The 17028-nt window shown below is 43.7% G+C and overlaps 1 pseudogene; it reads left to right on the top strand.

Moving 5' to 3' along the window:
• Positions 1 to 506: 506 nt before the first annotated feature.
• On the top strand, positions 507 to 1004 carry LOC129046053 (large ribosomal subunit protein uL11-like; annotated as a pseudogene).
• The last annotated feature ends 16024 nt before the right edge of the window (positions 1005 to 17028 follow it).

Raw genomic sequence — 17028 nt, 5'->3', positions numbered from 1 at the left:
TTTATTTATTTATTTGTGAGAGAGAAAGAGAGCACAAGTGGGGTGAGGGGCAGAGGGAGAAGCAGGCTCCCTGCTGAGCAGGGAGCCCGACGCGGGGCTTGATCCCAGGACCCTGGGGTCATGACCTGAGCTGAAGGCAGACGCTTAATGACTGAGCCACCCAGGCGCCCTACCTACGCCTACGTTAAGAGTGGAATCATACTGGGGGCGCCTGGGTGGCTCAGTTGGTTAAGCAACTGCCTTCGGCTCAGGTCGTGATGCTGGAGTCCCGGGATCGAGTCCCGCATTGGGCTCCCTGCTCAGTGGGGAGTCTGCTTCTCCCTCTGACCCTCCCCCCTCTCATGTGCTCTCTCTCTCTCAGTCTCTCTCTCTCAAATAAATAAATAAAATCTTAAAAAAAAAAAAGAGTGGAATCATACTTTTGGCTTTTGGCTCAGAGTAGGGGAAGTTGCAACTGTCTTCAGCCATCTCGAATCCGGGTTCATCCAACACAAGCCGCTTCCACCATGCAGCCTGAGTTCGACCCCAATGAAATCAAAGTTATATACCCGAGGTGCACTAGTGCCACGTCTGCCTTGGCCCTGAGGATCAGCCCCCTGGGCCTGTCTCCAAAAAAGTTGGTGATGACATCACCATGGCAACAAGTGATTGGAAGGGTCTGAGGATTACAGTGAAACAGACCATTCAGAACAGAGAGGCCTAAGTTGAAGTGGTAGCTTCTGCCTCTGCCCTGATTATCAAAACCCTCAAGGAACCGCCAGGAGACAGAAAGAAGCAGAAAACCATTAAGCACAGTGGAAATATCACTTTTGATGAGATTGTCAACATTGCCCGACAGATGCAGCACCGATCTTTAGCCAGAGAACTCTCTGGAACCATTAAAGAGATCCTGGGGCCTGCCCAATCTGTGGGCTGCAATGTTGATGGCCACCACCCTCATGACATCATAGATGACATCAACAGTGGTACAGTGGAATGCCCAGCTAGTTAAAAACTACAAAGAAAAATATTTCAATAAAGGATCATATTACAACCAAAAAAAGGAGGGGGTGGAACCATAGACTGCCATAGACAGATATGTACCCAACCTATAATTAGAAAAATTATTTTATAAAATCACACAGGCCTATCCCTGACAATTGAAGAACCGAGGACAAATAAAAGAGGAGTCTTGCAGCCCACAGCACCTGCTCCCTTTCTCTCCACCCTCCCGTCCCCTGATTCCATCCTGTACTGTAAGGGTATGTGCACATAAGTGTGGACTTTTAAGTCTTCATGCCCAAGGTCTACCTCACCCCAACAGCTCCTGTGCCATTCCCACAGTCACCTTTTGACCATCCCTTGAGGCCAGAGGTTCACAGCCTTGCAGAAGAGGCCAGTACAGGTTTGGAAGCAGGCTTGGTCCATTTGGGCAGGAGATCACAAGGTGGAGAGGGCCAGAGGGAGGTCTAGAAGGGGCCTGGCTCTGGGGGGTCCTCAGCCCTGTGGGGAGGACGCAGCTGAAGGAGGGTGGAACTATGGCCTCTGCAGTAGGGCTTCTCATACATGAGTGTGCACAAGAATCAGAAGATTCTGCATTTATAATGAGCTCCCAAAGGACGCAGAAGCTTCTGGGCCATAGACCACAGTAGGAGTAGCAAGGGGCTACAGCACGAGGCTCAGGACCAAGGGTAGATGGAAGCTACATTAGCTGTATGGAGTCTTCTTTGCCACTTGAGCAAAGTACAACAGGAGCTTCGGTTCTCCAGATTGAGGGAAATAGGTTTACAGGAAGGACATCTCGGTCTCACCTCATTAGCTCCAGGGTTCTCCTAGTAGCCCAGAGAGGCAGTGACTAGGCAGGTTGGAAGATTTGGGCCTCTTACTCTAAGTCCAGGCCCTTTGTCTGCTTACTGCTGTGAGGAACCCACCAGAACCCTGGGAGCAGGCATTAGAAGGAAATCAGGTTGTTTCCTGAGTACATATGACTGCCACTGAAAACCAACCTCACCATCAAAATTGCACAGCTAGAACAATCCCACATGGCATCTCAGGGATGTTGGAGGTGGGAAGACACTGTACTCCCCCCGGGGTCTTCCCTTCCCCTGCACTCTCTCATGCTCTAATTTCACATCCTAGCTAATTACTTGACTCTTTTCTCCCCCTCAGCATTGCTGACAAAGTTGGGCCTCCCTCCAGCCATTATGGCCCCAGGCAAAATGTAGCATGAAGGCTTGGAAGTAGGGGCAAGGGGTGGGGGAGAGTGGTACCTCCTGCCTTCTTGGTTGTTCCTGGAGTCTTAATAAACCACTTGAGCTTATATATGTCTCTTCTTGCCTGGAGAACATTGGGACTGAAAGGATGAAGCAACTGATGTTGATGAAGGTCAGTGACAAGCACAGAGTGGCCAGACCCCAAGGACCAGGGGTGGAGGTGAAATGAGCTCGTTGGAGAGGCAATGCAGGGGCAGACTGCTCTTCTGTGCAGTATCTCACACAAATGTGCTATATCTCACACAAAGAAAAGCCAAAGCAACTGATCTGCAACCTTAATTCTCCTTTGCCTTGTAGCATAACATGTTCACAGGTTCTGGGAATTAGGGAGGCCATTACTCTGTCTCATACAATTGTCTCACTTAACAATGGGGAAACTGAGGCCCAGAGAGGTGTGGTGACTTGCCTGAAGTCCTACAGCAAGTTGGTATGGAGCCATGGCTAAACAGAGGTCTCCCCACTCCCAGTGCAATTCTGCCCCCTTCCCCATACTGCCTCTTTGCTAAACCCATCCCTCGCCCACCTTCAACATATAAAGGACCTCTCCCAGTGAACATCTGAACGAGTTTCAGCAAACCATTTCATCTGTCTGAGCCTCGGTTTCCTTACTGCTCAGAGGGGAGGAGCAAGTGCCACCTCCCGAGTCATGGTGAGGACTAGGGGAGCCAATGCAGGCCTGGGAGTGTGAAGTAACATGACTAAGGAAACAGCCCTTGCATCAGTTTCCTGTGGCTGCTATAACAAATTGCCACCAACTGTGGCTTAAAACAACCCAAATTTCTTACCTTACAGTTCAGGAGGTCAGAAGTCTGAAATGGGTGTCAGTGGGGTAAAATTAGAGTGTCAGCATGGCTGTATTCCTTTCTGGAGGCTCTGGCAGGGGAAGGGGCAGGGAAACGCAGGGCATCTGTTTTCTGGCCCTTTCTAGCTTCTAGAGGCCACCCACATTTCTTGGCCCATGGTCCCCTCCATCTTCAAAGCCAGTACTGGCCAGTATCACTCTGGCCCTCCTCCTCCCCTGCCTCCCTCTTTCACTTCGGACTCTTGTGATTACATTGGGCCCACCTGGATGATTCAGGACTCCATCTCACGGTCAGCTGACTAGCAACTGATCTGCAACCTTAATTCTCCTTTGCCTTGTAGCATAACATGTTCACAGGTTCTGGGAACTAGGGAGGCCATTACTCTGCCTATCACAGTCCTTGACCATTTGGAAACTTGGGAGAATCTGAGAAAAATCAGAGAAAAATACACAGGCTAAAAAATCTTGGCATGTAATCTCAGGGGATTCATGGGCACCCAAGCATGAACCCTGGTTACGACTCTTGGCCCAAAGGGATAATGTGGGTCCCCACCTATGACATTTATCACAGGTACATTAGTGTGTGCACCCACAGACACATGTGCACACATGTGTGCTTGTACACATGTGTGCCTATACCTACTTATTTGTGCTATGTGTGCACATGCATCAAACTTACATGGATGCACACACATACATAGATGTATACATACCACACCATTTTCCCATGGAAATAGCAAGACTTTCTTTGGCTTTTCTTTGTGTGAGATACTGCACAGAAGAGCAGTCTGCCCCTGCATTGCCTCTCCAACGAGCTCATTTCACCTCCACCCCCGGTCCTTGGGGTCTGGCCACTCTGTGCTTGTCACTGACCTTCATCAGTGACCTCTGGTAGATGTGGCCCCAGAGAGTGAGTACCAAGCCCTGGCTGGCATGAGCTCTGTGGCTTATTTTTCTGCAGTATGTTCAGCTTGCAAAGCTGCTTCTCTGAGGCTTCTCCTTGCGGTGCTGCTAATTTTTTGAGTGGTGTCCTTTCAGGGTCCCTGGTTCTCACACCTGTGCATTCAGAGCCAGAGATGAAGTCAATAGAGGCCAGTCACAAGGAAGACAGGAGGGTTGACTGCACCCAGGCACCCACACGTACATGCACACTCACACTTGGGCATGTCCACCAACACACGTTTATACACACACACACACACACACACAGTTAATAAACACAAAGAGGGTTCCTATTTTGGGAGATTAAGTGCTCAACACTGACACACGGCAATCTAAACCCTAAAGATCCGTTCTTATTACAAACACCATTCAGGCCCCAGGGAAATACACTATCACATTGCCCTATTTCCTTGAAACTCACTCAGTCTGGAAATGTTGTATTTCTGTACCTGATGATGCTGGAAATGGACACTGTTACAGAAATCAGGAAAGACTGAATGGCAGAAGAGCTTAGGTGATGGAAAAAGCCTGTTACCTTGTTAATTCCTTTCCAGCACAAAGCATGAATGTTATATTCTTACACAACAAAATATCATTTCCCTACTGAGCCAAGCATCCAACTTCCTGCTTCTCTTCTAGCTCCAGTCCCGTTCCTGGAGGTACTATTAGCAGGCCATTCACAACCACTGTACATGGTGGCTGAAGAACATGATGCCATACTCAACACTTCGTATTACTCTCAGATCTACACAGAATGTGCATGAAGCATGATATGAAGTATTTACCTTGGCAATCATGTGGATGTTCAGTGATAGCATGCCAAGTTTTATTTTCATAGAAATGTTTAGTAAGATTTAATTAAATTTTTAAAAATAAAATACATTTACTTAAATGGCGTTACTATACATGGGTTATAATTTGTATTTTATCTTTCATTTTGTTAGATAATTATGACTTCTTTAGAAGAAAAATAACTTCTAGAAAATGTATTTGAAAAATTTTTTAATTCTTTGGTTTTTATGTTCACTTTAACTTACGCTTATTTTTAACTTACACTGTTGGAAGGAAATATATTCAAATCCTGTATACTTTCACTACAATTACATTTCATGTTTTAATTCTTTAGAGTGGGGTTGACAAACTTTTACTTAAAGGGCCAGAGGGGTGCCTGGGTGGCTCAGTAGTTTGAGTGTCTGACTCTTGATTTTGGCTCAGGCCATGATCTCAGAGTCTGTTGGGCTCTGTACTAAGCACAGTCAGCTTGTTCCTCTCCCTCTGCTCCTCCCCACAATCTCTCTCTCTCTCTCTCATACATACATACATACATACATACATACATACATACATACATACATAAATAAAATCTTTAAAGGGCCAGAGAGGGGGCGCCTGGGTAGCCTAGTCAGTTGAGCGGCCAGCTCTTGATTTTGGTTCAGGTCATGATCTCATGGTCCTGGGATCAAGCTCCACTTTGGGCTCCACACTTAGCGGGAAGTCTGCTTGAGGATTCTCTCTCTCCTCCTCTCCCTCTGCCCCTCCTCCACACTCACACGAACACTTTCTCTCTCTCTCTCAAATGAATAAATAAATCTTTAAAGGGCCAGAGAGTAAATATTTTAGGCTTGTAGATCATACAATTTCTGTCACAAGTACTCCACCCTGATGCTCTAACATTAAAACAGTCATGGACAATATGTAAAAAAATGTGCATGGCTATGTGCGAATAAAGCTTTATTTGCAAAAACAGGCAGTGGGCCTGTAGGTCATAGTTTGCCAAACTCTGCTTCAAATCATCACTGTCAATGGATTCCAAATTTGTGAAAATCTTGATAACATAATTATTGAATTTCGCTGAGATGAAAGCAAAAAAAATAAATTTTATGAAATACATAACTTATGAATTATGTATACTTTGATTTTATTATTCATTCAGACATTGCCAGCTCATCAGCAGTATACCCAGATATATTTAGTCATAATTAAAGTCAATTGTTTTCGGTGATTTGTTGATTTTCAGTCATATAAAAATTATAGCTTGACATATATTCTTGATTTTGTCATTTCAAAGGTGTATTCCTGTCAAGGCGGGAAGATGAATATATGTCATTTAATAGTACGTTGGCTTGAATTACAACTTGTAAACAGATAAACATATGGTAGCTGGGTCTCCCTTTGTACTCATGTCCTGGACTCTGCAACAACTGGGAGTAGCCTGAGCCCTTCAGGAAGGTACAAGCTTGGCTGGCTTTCCCTTTCACCATTTTGACCTTCCTGCTTCCCTGAAACATAGACATGATACTGGGAGTTTGGCTACCATCTTGTGACCATGAGGAAGAGGCTAAGTAATGGTAGAAACTTAGGCCTAGGGGCGCCTGGGTGGCTCAGTCATCAAGTGTCTGCCTTTGGCTCCAGTCATGATCCCAGGGTCCTGGGATCAAGCCCCACGTCTGGCTCCCTGCTCCGCGGGAAGCCTGCTTCTCCCTCTCCCCCTCCCCCTGCTTGTGTTCCCTCTCTTGCTGTCTATCAAATAAATAAATAAAATCTTAAAAAAAAAAAAGAAAGAAAGAAAGAAGCTTAGGCCTGACACCACTGAACCACCAAACTCAGTTCAGAAACTACCCATCCCCAGACCCTCACCATGTGAAGAAAACCAATCACTATGTGGTTAAATCACTATTATTTGGGTTTCTGTTACAAGCAGCCAAACACAAATTCCAAAGACATAAATCCCAACTGGGAGGCAACTCTCCCTCCACAGCTTTTCTGATGCATCCATCACAGATCCCACCACAGTCTGGTTTGAAGCACAGCACATTCATTCACTCACTCATTCATTCATTCACTCATTCATTCATTCATTCACTCATTCATTCATTCATTCATTCAATAAGCATTTACAAGCACCTATTCTGTGCCAGTGCCCAGAGTAGTTCTGGGCTACCATAAGGAACTGGAGGGTAATACAGGGAGAGATCATCATAAGGAATTCACAGCTTGGTGATGGAGCTGAGCATGGAAATAATTACAATGGATCCTTGACTTCGTTAAGACATAGGTCCACATACACACACCAGAAGCCCAGACTAACGATGGCCTAAACAAAAAGAAGTTTATTTCTCTTGTACATAAAAGTCCCGGCTGGTATGGCAGCTCAGGCTGTGAAGCTGTCAGGGGCCCAGGCTTCCTCTTTCTTATTGTTCTGCTGTCATGGGGTTCCCTCGTGCACCTGGTCCAAGATGCCTAACCACCTGCCCATATGCTAGCCAGCTGGAAGGGGTAGGGGAGAACATGCCCCTACCCTTTAAGGGTACAACCTCCAAGGTGCACACATCCCTTATACCCCATTGGGCAGAACTTTATTACACAGCCATAACTAGTTGCAGGGAGGTCTGAAATACAGTCTTGCTTCTGGGCAGCCATGTGCTCAGAAAAAACTCAGGTTTCTATTATATGGAAGAAAGGGAAGTCAGCCATTTCTGCCATACTTTCCAAAATGGTGCCAAACCACAAAAATGATGAACTCAAACAGGTAGGCTTGTGACTTCTGGAATCACATTCCCAATAATACACTGGTATTTCCTCTACTCACTCCCCACTACTACTATTTAACTGTCTTTTGAAGATTTCATTAAAGTTTTGTTTATCTGCATTTATTACACCAAGAGTGCTCACACATACACACAAAACAGGCAAAAAATAAGACGGTTTTTGTTTTTGGGGGGTTTTTTTGAAAGAGAGAAAGAGCATGCCTGAGGGGGGTGGGGTGGGGGGACGCAGGGCTTGATTTCACAACCCTGAGATCATGACCTGAGCTGAAATCAAGAGCTGGATGCTTAACCGACTGAGCCACCCAGGCGCCTCAAAAATAAGAGTTTCTATCACTTAAGTAGAGGCATTCCCGATGTGATGAATTGAGAACACCAAACTTCAGGGACAATTGGACAATTGGACAGCAGGCAGTCTGCTAGGTTCAGTCACTAGCTCAGTATCTTGGTTCAGCATGCTGGCCCTCACAACTCAGGATTCCAATCCGTGGCTTTCATGGTCTTCAGAAAAAGCCAACACAGTGAGTGTTATGCCTGTGAGTGCCACAAATCCTGTGAACTGAGGTGAGGGTAATGATAAGTCAAACAGTCCATTTTAATGTTGCTATTTTCATTAAAAGGACTTTTTAATGTGGTATTTTTACCAGCTCATTCTGAGCTGTATCAAGATGTAAAAGCTGTTTGTTTTCGGTGCAAGCCCACCTTTAATCCCACCCGATTTCTCAGCCTCAATCCACTTCTTGCTTCACTCCTTCCTCACTCATCACTCAACCGCAAAATTTATGACCATAGCAAATGGCCCATAATAAATGGGCCCTAGTAAAATATCTGTAAATCCACCAGTCCTCTCCCAAGGGAGATTTAATAAAAAGGAACTCAGATAAAAATACTCATTAAGATTGAAACAGACTGATAGACAGTGCTTAATTTATAATTAATACATGAGAAAATTATGGTCTTTCTCAAGGGTATTTGAAAATATTTTAGTCTCACAATTTTTGGCCAGTATCAAAATTGTTCCATTAGTTCTCATATTTTAGTAATGCCTGTGGTAGGTTTTTCTTTATACACAGAGATCATATTCTAGGTCTCTTTGGGGTTGGTCCTCACACTGGCAAATTTTCAGATGGCTTTGCTGGGTTGACATTTTTAGTCACTACTTTTCATTTTCCTTTCATGACCTGACCTAACATGGGTAGAAATAATGAGGTTTAGTGGAGTTTATTTTTGACAACTTTGGTGGCTTTAAATAAGTGTCTTTGACCTAATTTAAAATGGTTGCAGATTTTTTTAAAAAAAATTTTTTTTTTTTTTTTTTTTGAGAGAGAATGAGAGAGAGAGAGAGAGCATGAGGGGGGGAGGGTCAGAGGGAGAAGCGGACTCCTCGCTGAGCAAGGAGCCCGATGCGGGACTCGATCCCGGGTCTCCCGGATCATAACCCAAGCCGAAGGCAGTCGCTCAACCAACTGAGCCACCCAGGCGTCCAAAATGGTTGCAGATTTTAAGGTGCATTATCTACTAAAGCATCAAATGGAACCACTGGGTCATTAGTTGCCACAACAGAATCATTTGAGCTGCAAAAGAAAAATACAAACCACTTCTGTTCACTGCTTTTAACTCTTCCTTGGCTAATGTCTTTTATAGTTCTTTTGCACTAACTATAAAAGATTTTCAGTATTTAAGAAGACTGAATAGGTGGATCTAATTGTCCTACTCCAAAACTATCACCAGAGATACTCAGTTTCTTCATCTATAAAAGGGACTAATAATGGCACCTAATGCACAGTGTTTGAGAATTATATTAAGATATGTAAAGTGCTTAGCATGGTGCCTGGTACATAAATGCTCATTAAGATGACAGCTATTGTTGGGGCGCCTGGGTGGCTCAGGCGTTAAGCATCTGCCTTCGGTCATGATCCTGGGGTCCTGGGATTGAGCCCAGCATCAGGCTCCCTGCTTGGCGGGAAGCCTGCTTCTCCCTCTCCCACTCCCCCTGCTTGTGTTCCCTCTCTTGCTGTGTCTCTCTCTGTCAAATAAATAAATAAAAATCTTAAAAAAAAAAAAAAAAAAGATGACAGCTATTGTTATATTGTTGTTATTCTATAGGGCAAAGGGCCTGAGTCTGGACACAAGGAAATATTAGACTGACCCAGACTAAGAAATCCACCCCAGAAAGAAAGGCCTGTCCCCTCTAAAACTGTCAGAGACATGCATGAATAGTAAGGACTGGGGGAACTGCTCTAGACTGAAGGAGACTAAATGCAACATGTCAGCCTGGATTGGTCCTGGACCAGAGAGGGAACAGAGACTTTGTTGGGTCAGTTGACAACAATGGGAGTTCTTTGTGCAACTAGTCTTGCAACTTTTCACTGAATCTAAAATTATTTCAAAGTGAATTATTGTCATTAAAAGGTGTCTGCATATTTCTTCATGCCTTGAGGAGGCAATGGGTTAATGTACAATTCCCTCAAGGGAGTGACCACCAGCCTCCACATACCTGAAGCACTTTCTTCTGGGGACTCCAGGTAACATGAGATCATCAGACAAACTGCAAAATATGAGTGAGAACACTTCCACTTCTGTTCGTAAGGATTAACTGCCACAGAAACTGCCCTCCTAACCTAAACAACTAAAATCTTTTTTAAAGATTTATTTATTTAATTGAGAGAGTGCAAGCAGAGGGAGGAGCAGAGAGAGAGGGAGAGAATCCCAAGCCGACTCCCCAGAGCATGGAGCCTGATGTGGGACTCGATCCCAGGACCCTGAGATCATGACCCAAGCCGAACTCAAGAGTCAGACACTCAACCGACTCAGCCACCCAAGCGCCCCTTGCTGCTCCAGTTTTTAGCAATTTCCTTTTCTAGGTCTTTGGAGCACCTTGATAGGCCCCATTAAGAACTACAAATGAAGCCTAAAGAGTTTCTCAAATGCAAGTCTTGTCACCTTGAAATTCAGGACTGTCTTATACACTCAAGAAACTGCTCCCCCAGGGCTGAAATTCCTCTGCTGCTACAGAATGATTTTTATTTTGACCTGTTGCTGTGATAAATTACATTAACACATTTACTAATGTGAGCCATCTTTTTATTCCTGAAATAAAAAACCAACTTGGTCATAATATATTATTCTTTTAACATATTACTGGATTGAACACTATTTCATTTGGGACTTCTGCCTCTATGTTCTTAAGTGTGTAACCAGTTTTTTGAACAGTCTAAAGTCAGCAGAGTATAAACATAAAATGGTTTTATGTTGGCTACCTGGGTGGCTCATTCGGTTAAGCGCCTGCCTTTGGCTCAGGTCATGATCCCAGCATCCTGGGATCAAGACCCACTTCAGGTTCCTTGCTCAGCGGGCAGCCTGCTTCTCTCTCTCCCTCTGCCCCTTCCCCTGCTTGTGTTCTCACTCTCACTATCTCTCTCCCTCTGTCAAATAAATAAATCAAATCTATTTAAAAAATTATTTAAAAAATGGTTTTATGTTTTGGTCCAGTTGCTTACCTTCAAACAAATTCTGTTAAATCTCTCCTTTCTGCCCCATAATGACATTTGAACAGACCACAGGGCTTTCTGGTCACTTTCTGTTACCAAAAAGTCCAGGCCAACCTATTACCGGTTTTAAACTCCAGTTGCAGCATGGGTACTCTGCATGTGCAGGTCAAAGCATGTCTAGAACATTTTCTTAACCAAGCTAAGAAAAATGCAAAATTTAGATAAAACCCCACAGAAAAGCTTCAGAAATGTGCAGACACCTACAAATACCTTTTGATCCTCTCCATGGCCAACATGAGTTACAGAAAGTTGAGCCCATCCAGAATGCCTAGAAACAGCAGATGTCCTCTGTCAAGAACAAGGTGGTGACGGTGGCCTTGGGTAGGTGCCTATCTATAGAGTACAAGGACAATCCACACCAGGTCAGCAAGAAGTTATCAGAAGTTATAGGTCTCTCTAGTCCACCAACCACCTAAGGAGGAAGCAAGTGATATGCTCTGAAATAATCCATGCCCTGGCTGGAAACAAAGCAAAAGTATTCACCATGAGCCTGGACTTGGGGGTCTCCACTCCATGGAAACACATTTGGCCTGCTCAGCCCTCCAGAGAGGTGACAAAGAAAGGAAATACTCCTACATGCTTATAGCAAGGACTATCCTTGAAAACATACTAAGTGAAAGAAACCAGTCACAAAAGAGACCACATATTATATGATTCCATTCATACGAGAGTCCAGAATAGAGAAATCTATAGCAACAAAGAGTAGGTTAGTGGTTGCTTAGGGCTGGGGGACAAGGGGATAGGGGAAAAAAGAGGAATGAGAGGTAAAGGGTACAGGGTTTCTTTTTTTGAGGTGACAAAAATGTTCTAATATTTCCTATGGCGAGGGTCACACATATCTGTGAATTTACTAAAAACCACTGGATTGTACATGCTTTAAATGGGTGAAGTGGATGATATGTAAATAATATGTCATTAAAGCTATTAAAAAGAAAGAGAGAAAGAGAGAGAGAGACTGCCAACTAGACTGTGCAAGAAACACAATGCGTTAGGTACAACAGGCCTCTATTTGTAGTTCCTTAGGTGAGATGTCTGAATTCAAAATGGCCATCAGATCCATGCAGTAGGCACAGATGGGAAGGTTTGAATCAATGGCCATAGACAAGAAGCACAACCAAATCCTCAAAAGTATGGGAGGAGGGGATAACTCCTGGGGTACCCATGCATGAAGACACCTCCCTCACCCCAGGTGACAGGCTTTCTCTTTCTGTCCTCTTCTCTCTGGGAAGAACTTACTTTGTTCTGGTCTGGGGACAAGGAAGGGAGACAGAAGGACTGACCATCTCTATAAAAACCAGTAACCTTGTCGGCAAGTAACTCCCTGTGGTAACAAAAGGGCCCTTTCTTAGAAAAGGACTCTGAAGTCATGCTTTTTTGAGGATTTTCAATATCAGAGCTTCTTCCCAGTCCTGGCTGTGCTGCAGGCCCCCAGACTCCAGCAGTTTCTCTGCACTGGGAGTGAGTACCCAAAACTTCAGAGCTGGAATTTCTTTCTTTTCTTTGTCCCTGGTTGGAATGGAGACTTGCTGAGGAACATGAGGTCCCTGGTGACCCTCACCCTTGCTCCACTTCCCTATGCCCACTGGGAGGAGGCCTGGGTCCTGCCATGCTTTAGTCCTATGAATGGCAACCACAAGAGAAAAGAGTTTATCCAACACAAGAATAAGGTCACTGCTGGAAGAGTAAAATAGTGTGAGTAGAATAGTCAAATGATGGGTTTTTAAAAAATATTTATTTATCTATTTTAGAGAGAGAGTGAGAGCATGGGGATAAGAGTAGAGGGAGAGGGAGACAATCTCAAGCAGACTGCCGCTGAGCACAAAGCCCAACGTACGGCTGAATCTCATGACCCTGAGATCATGACCTGAGCCAAAATCAAGAGTTGTACACTTAACTGACTTAGCCACCCAGGCACCCCTCAAATGATGTTTTTAATAGCCAATGGTGATCTAGGAGGTTTTAGTCTTCTCCTGTCCTTCCATTTCTATCATATTCAGCCCCACTGCAGACCCTACTGTTAAGAGGCCAGGCTAATTCCCTAGTCCTAAAAGGCCTGGGAGCAGCAATACCCCAATAGCAATGAGCATACCTAGCGTCCGGATCTTGGCTTCTAAATACTATTCTCTGCTGAAAGGAATAAGACTCCTTGGAGAAATAGCTGACTCCAGGTTTTATTTAATTTTTTTAAAGATTTTATTTGAGAGAGAGAGACAGACAGAGAGAGCAAGCAGAGGAAGGGGCAGAGGGAGAGGGAGAAGCAGACTCCCTGCTGAACAGGGAACCCAACACGGGGCTCGATCCCAGGACCCTGAGATCATGACCTGAGCCAAAGGCAGACGCCTAACCGACTGAGCCACCCAGGCACCCCAGTTATATTTAATTTTTTTAAAGTATTAACTCACATTTTTTCTAATATCAGTCAAGAGTAAATCAGTACTTCCTGAGTCCTCTTTGCCTCTTCTTTGAGAATATTTTTAACTTTTCATTGTTTTGGACCACTTCTACAACTTCTAAGATTTTTCTCTGTTTAACAGGTACTTGCCCCCTGTCCTTTGGTACCAGGGCTTCCCCACTCAGTTCCTAAGTTTGCTTCATCTCGTGACAATCTTGAATACTTCTCCAAGTTCCTTATTCAAAAGGGTAATAGGTGGTATGTTTTTAAACCCTTGCATATTTGAGGGTATCTTTTTGAAACTTCAAACATTCAGTGTAACTTTGTGGGACATCAGATTATTGGATTACAATCTTTTTCTTTATTCTTCTGGAAACTCTGTAAACATTCTCTATTGAAATTGAGGGCAACAAGAATTGGAGGTCAGTCTGATTTCTCTTCCTTTGTAGGTTTCCTTTTTAGTCTGTGTGTATACTTGCAGGATTTTAAAAATCCCAATTCAAATATTTTTGTGAGGTGTCAGGTATAAGTGCGTTTTCAGCGATTTTTGCCTGGCACATATTGATCTCTTCCAAGTGGCACTCTCTGGATTGTGTAGTATTCTCTTATCTATTGGATGATGGCTCTCTCTGGTACCACTCTCAGAAGCATGGAGTATCTGCACGGTGCCTCTTTATTCTCTGGTCTCCATACCTATAAACTTTCCTCTTGTCATTTTAATTTCCCCTTTTCCCTGTGTTTTTGATGAGATGTTTCGACCTTGACCTCTATAGCACTGATTTAATCATTTTACAGCACCAATTCTATTCTTTAATCTCACTAAGGGATTAATGGTGAGTTTGAATTTTGTGATTACATTTTTAGTTTCTCTTACAATGTTTCCTTTTCTCATTAATTCTCTTTTCATTTAATCTTTTTTTTTTTTTTTTAGTCTCATTCTGTGGCTTTTTAAACAATGTCTGTCCCTCTACTCCTGTGGCTTTCTGCCTTTATTTCATAGGGGCTATATATTCTGACATATGTGAATGTTGAGTAGGATTTTCCCTATTGATCCAAAGTTGATGTGAAGACCCATTTTAGGACAAAGGGCTAGGTGCCCATGTTCTAGTTCAAGGGATGCGGCCCGCATAAACCTCATGATTTGATCCTGTGAATTCGACAGTTTGGGGGCTACAGGCCACTCCTAGGGTTCCTGAGCAGACAGCTGGACCTGCATTCCTGAGAATGCTCCTCCAGAAGAATGACAAAGCCCCAACTCCCAGCTTCCCCCCCTTCCCTTGAACCTGGCAAAAGCAGACCTGTCCAGAGCCCAGGAGGCTCCTTTTATAGGAAAAAGCTCTAGGGCTTCACCTAGTCAACACTGTCCCTGGAGGGGAACTCAGTCTTTTCCCCAGCTTCAAACTCCTCCCGTTTCCTCTTCCTCCCCAGCACGTCTTCCTTGTCTCAGCCTAGGAACAAAGACATTTGAACAAATCCACAGGAACATGCTAATTGACAGACAGGCCAGGTTCCTGTTGCCCTGAGGGGGTCATAGGCTTGTTGAGTACTGCCAGGGGAAGAGGAGAAATGAACAACTTAGCAATAACACTGGCTCCTGTATTTTAATGTATTCAAATATGTCCCCTCAAGGAGTTTGCAGGCCCTCCAGGGTACAGGGAGTCTGAGCTGAAACAATTTCTCTTAATTGCTGAAGCAGACACCCAAATAGAATCCTGGATTTGAGATTCCCATATGGAGATTGGCTCACTCTGGTTCCAGGGTTGACGAAAACTCCATTGTAAATCAGGGTCTGACAAAGTGGGTCTTTCAGAGCACTATTTCCACAGAATGTTAATAGGTATTTCTGAAAATAAGGTTCCAGTGAAAATAAATTTGAGATATTCATAGTAAACAGTAGCAGTTTCCTTTCTGCAGGACTACTTGGCGTCGTGCATACTAATTGCTTATTATTCAGTCACTCATCCTGCATACACTGAGCATCTATTGTGTACAAAGTGTTGTGGAAACAGGTGAGATTTCCACATGGTCCATGCCTGCAAGAAGCTCACAGCTGAGCATTCCAACACCGTATTACTCAAATCGTGGTCTGGGCCAGTAGCTGCAAAACCAACTGAAAATTTGTTAGAAATGCAGACTCTCTAGCCCCACCGCCAGAACCACAGAATCAGAATCTGCATTTTAACAAGTTCCCCAGTGATGTTCATGAAGTTAAAGTATGAGAAGCCCTGGTGTCATGCATTGTTAGGAGCGAAAAAGAACACAAGTAGAGAGAAAGCTGGAGGCCTTTTACTGTGGAGTCCAAGTACAATAGTGGCAGCAGAATTCAGGAGGGGCATATTGTCCTCACTTCAGAATGGACACAGTAAGGCTCTGGACAGGAAGACTAAGGAGGACACAATTCTATTTTGGCATCAGTATTGGCTGAGGTGGGGTTCCACTTTGAGGAAAAGAAAAACCCGAAGTAACAGGGACTTACATAAGATAAAAATTTATTCTTCTCTTACTTTTGAGAAGTCCAGCAATAGGAAATACTGGGCTGCTATGGCATACCACAAGATCAAAGACCCATGTTCCTTCTATCTTGTTAGATAGATATCCTTCTACCATGCATTCCAAAAGTCAGCTTACGGTCCAACATGGCTCCAGGGCCTCCAGCCACCACAGCTGCATTCCAGCAAGCAGGATATGAGAAAGAGGAGCATTTCTTCCTACTTTTAAAGACACTTCTGGGGCACCTGGCTGGCTCAGTCAGTAGAGCATGTGACTCTTTATCTCAGAGTTGAGTTCAAGCCCCATGTTGTGTACAGAGATTACTTAAAAACAATATGTTAAAAGAAATAATAATAAAAGTAAAGGCACTTCGTTAAGGTTTATACACCATCTCTATTTACATTCCATTGTGTGAATACATGAGGGACACTCTCAAGGAACAACTTGGAGAGAATGTGAATGGTGGCTGAAAACCTAGCAGAATTTAAGTTATTATTGTTAATATAACCTCCTTTTACCCACAATGAATGAGGACCAGGAAATTCAGGTTACACTTGTTTCTAGAATCAGAGAGAATGAAGGAGTTGGAAAGTTCTCCAACTCGGGTGCTTTGGGAATTGGATGGGGTCATCCTACTCAATGGTGCCAGTCATTTCTCAATTTCCAAATAATGTAATAACATTAAATTCATGGAAAGAATTTTCTGAATTTAAATCTTATTTGATACATTTTCCTTAAAACTCTAGTGCTTGTAACTGCTTATCTACTTTTGAGTGGAGATGTTTACAAAATAAGTGAACACATGGCAAATGGTGAAATGAATATTAATAAGAGAATAAAATTGCAAGTTCAACAACTTTTCCATGAGCATATGGTTTTTACTCTATTTTGCATGGAGAAAAGAGCCATATTTCCCTCAGGTAAACTGTTTCTCTGGTTCTCATTTGCATGTTGAGATTTCCCAGTGAACTACAAAAGGTATAATGATGTCCAGACACTCCATCCCTGAATGGAGTTGAGGTCCCCTCTCTAGGAAAAGGCCAAAGATGACCTT

The sequence above is a fragment of the Mirounga angustirostris genome, unplaced genomic scaffold (genome assembly GCF_029215605.1).
Source record: "Mirounga angustirostris isolate CCGP_5_RB_7025 unplaced genomic scaffold, mMirAng1.0.hap1 SCAF_15, whole genome shotgun sequence".
In the NCBI taxonomy this organism is placed as follows: domain Eukaryota; kingdom Metazoa; phylum Chordata; class Mammalia; order Carnivora; family Phocidae; genus Mirounga; species Mirounga angustirostris.
This window is presented reverse-complemented; position numbering and strand designations above follow the sequence as displayed.